The 3,674-nt window shown below is 39.4% G+C and overlaps 1 pseudogene; it reads left to right on the forward strand.

Annotated features, from left to right (window-relative positions):
• Nucleotides 1–258: 258 nt before the first annotated feature.
• LOC122097813 lies at nucleotides 259–1,846 on the forward strand (annotated as a pseudogene).
• Nucleotides 1,847–3,674: the final 1,828 nt, after the last annotated feature.

Genomic DNA, 3,674 nt, shown 5'->3' on the forward strand with positions numbered 1-3,674 from the left:
ATTAGAGAGGGATGTTAGGGAAGGCCTAATCTAAGGGCCAGGCCAAGGGCAGTCCTAGTGCCCTGGAGGTCATGAACTTGTCAGTGATCCAGATTACCCATGGACTCTAGGGGCCTCTCTCACAGCCCCCCACCCCTGTTTACAGCCCACCCCCACCCCCAGATCCTCTCCTCAACCTCCATGCAGGCCTCGCCCAGTAGGTGGAGTCGAGGTGAAGATGGCCGGGTTGGTAGCCTTCATTGAACCTGAAGTTTCTTGATGTCAAGTTTGTCCTTCATAAGTGACCTCAGGGTCGCCGTGTCTGGGAAATGGAAGCGCCCAGTGTTGACTATTAGAGACAAATTTGACATCAAGAAACTTCGGGATGGAGGCTTGTCTAAGCGGCTGGTCATGGTCTATGGAAACCACAGTCAAGGATATAAGAAAGAACATAGAGAAGATCATCACTTAGGCCAGCAATTCTGGCCTAGAGGAACTCTGTGAAACAAACTCTGTAGAGGAACTGGATGGCACCATGCTCCTGTGGCTCAACCAGCAGAGAGCGAAAGGGAACCAACCCCGCGAGTGAGCCAATTGGTGCCACAAGGGCAGTTCTATGCTTTGGCAATGGGTGGTGAGTTTAACCCTTCTGCTGGTTGGTTAACCCATTTTAAGCAGAGGCAGGGCATTCATTAGCGAGATTAATGTTAGAAATGAAACATTAAATGGAGATGATGTTACTGTGGAAGATTTCTATAACAACTTTCGGCATTTTATTGAACGGGAGGACTTGCAGCTTGAACAGATGTGCAATGCCGCTGAAACTGAAAACTCTTTTCCAAGTGCCCACTTCCCAAGCCTTCAAAGGTAAATGCACTGTCCATGAGCACAGGTCATTGGAAAAGTCACTGACATATGGTGGGCAGAGTGAAGAAACCTCCATCTTTCGTGTCAACCTTAAACCTGTCAGTCTCTTATTTCAGCCAAAGAGGTGCCTGGATAGATGGACCTTTCCATTTTCCAGCTACGGTTTGGTAAGATTTTTGTGCCAGAGGTTCAAGCGTACTTAAGATCCAGAGACTTGCAGGAAAAGGCTGGGCTGTTTCGAATAATTCACCAGTACATTCAATAGAAAATATCCTAATGTCAGATGATGGTCAAATATTTGCCATCCAACATGGCTTCACTGATTTGGCTTCTGGATCAGGGAGTCATAGCAATGATGAAGAGAAACTATCATGCAGGTCTTCTCCGGAACAACGTGGAAGAAGGCAAGGACCTGAAATCACTTCAGAAGAAGCTAACTCTGTTGGAGGCACTTGATGAAGTAGCAAACCTGTGACCATCAGCACAGCTTGGAAGCAGATTCTCCCCACCATAGAGGAGAATGGATAATAGGAGTTGGATGAAGATATTTCTATGACTTCTGTGACTGCCATCTTACAGCCATACCAGAGGACTGGAAAGCCTGAGTCCTGAGAACATTGAAAAATGTCTTGAAGATGACAGTACCGAGCCAGGTATGAAATATTAAGCAACAGTGAAATCATCAGGAGAGCACAAGGCCAGACAGATAAACCCTGTGAAAATGAGGAGGAGGAGGAAATAGAATTAGTTCCAGAGACACATATATTACGCAGTTTCCTTCCAGTGGACTGAAAATGTATTAGATTATCTAAAACAACAAGGTGATATGATTCTACCTGATAGGCTGGTCATATGTAAACTTCAAGTCACCATCAGAAATAAACAGAAGAGGACAAACGAGTCAACGATGATACTTCAATGTTATCATCGTTCTGGTAATTGTATATACTTTCATTTGGGGTGCGAGTTCTCAAGATGCAGTCCTGTGAAATATATCTGAAGTAGTTTTAGAGCTGTGTGTTTCATTCCTTTATTTGAACAGTTAGTCAGAAACTGATTCTGTTCATAAATTACATGTGTGTATATTTATTTTGCTAAATCAGCAGTCAATCCCTCTGTAACAGCAATATCCCTCAGATTCTCTAGCAAAAGTTAGAGATAGCTAGGTGCTGATGGCTCTCTGCGGTTGGAATCCTAGCTATTCAGGAGACTGCAATCTGGGAAGACTGCAGTTTAAAGCCAGACCAAGCAGAAAAATCAAGTGACTATCTTTCTAGCTAACTGGCAGACAAGCTGGACTAGAAATATGGTTTAATTAGCAGAGTGCCAAGTGTGAGCACAAAAACCAAATGAGAGAATGAGGCCCTGGGTTCAAGCTTGGTATACCAGAACAAATAAAGCACAGTGAGCAGATTGAGCACTTTCCTGAAGTCTTTTGCTTGAATTTTGAAGGCTGCTACAGCCTTGTGCTAGCCATCTTAAATGGTTGTTTTGTGCCTGTTTAGGCTGACAAGATTGGAAAGATATTTATTGTTAGATTTTAAATGACCATAATAATTGCACATGAAATTATAATCTATGAAGTATTAAATAATTTTATAAGTCATACTTCCATTTTCTTACATTGGTGTGGGTGGCAAGGAGTGGAGATAATTCTGGAAATGCAGAAAGCATATTAAATTAAAGGAATTAGAGGCCATTGGAAAGTTGATATGTAAAAGGTATTCTCTTCAATTCATATGTGGGAAACAGTTAACCTAGGAACTTTAAAGTTTACTTGTCTAGATTGAATAAATAGGTTTGTGTTAATTTGGTTTTAAGTTGGGTAGCAGTATAGAATTATTTATTCATCTGATTATAGCATAGGTTCCGTAATGTTACATGTAAAGGTATGTTATATTTAGGGATAGCTTCGGATTTAGAAAAGTATTAAGGATTTTGTTTATTTACAGAATAATATTTAGACACAATCTATAATTTGACACATTTTGCCATAACAATAAGGTTTTTGTTATTTTTAAATAAAGCCTATATTTGTATCCTACTGGCAAGTGCCAGTGAGATGGAAATTCCATTGTTTATTGCTCTGACACTTCTGAAATGATTATTTCTTCTAATATAAGCTAGAATTTTCACAAATTTTCTTTAATTTTATTATTCAAGATATGGAAATATTTTGCAAAAGTTAAAATATTTATAATTAAAAATAATCATCACAAGATATTTCATTTGGAAGACTCTCTTTTTCTTTTTCAACTCAATTCATTTAATTGGAAAATTGCTAATCATAGAAACTTGATGCTTAATTATCTTCAGAACACATTGCTCTCCACGTAAGTTTTACACCTAAGTGTTAATTATTCCTAGCAGATACATTTCCCTCCTATAAAAGTAGGATGTTTCTTAGCTTAATTTTTAATATTTCTGTTCTTTCCATGTTTGGCACATGGTTGAGTTCTCCAGGGAAAAAGAACCAATGTGGAGACAGAAGCAGTGTAGAATTATCTATACTGTACATATCTGTACATATACAAACCGCCTCTTACAAGGAGAGCCAGGAAAGCTGGTGGTAGCATTTGAAGGCCTGAGACACAGTCAATAGTGTAAAATTTATTCTGAGTCTGAAGGCTTCATAATCAGGACTCTTCAAGGAAGGAGAAGAAGAATTCTTTAGAATAAACACACAGGAAAAAAAGAAAAAGTCATCCTTCCTCCAATTTTGGGTCACATATTAAAGGAAAGACCATGAAAACAACAGCAACAACTAACTGGGTTGTCAGCTGTTTTCTCACACAGAAATTGAATTGTGTTTTAGAAAAGACAGCATG

Source organism: Dipodomys spectabilis, unplaced genomic scaffold, assembly GCF_019054845.1.
Source record: "Dipodomys spectabilis isolate Male_0828 unplaced genomic scaffold, ASM1905484v1 ptg000436l, whole genome shotgun sequence".
Classification (NCBI taxonomy): domain Eukaryota; kingdom Metazoa; phylum Chordata; class Mammalia; order Rodentia; family Heteromyidae; genus Dipodomys; species Dipodomys spectabilis.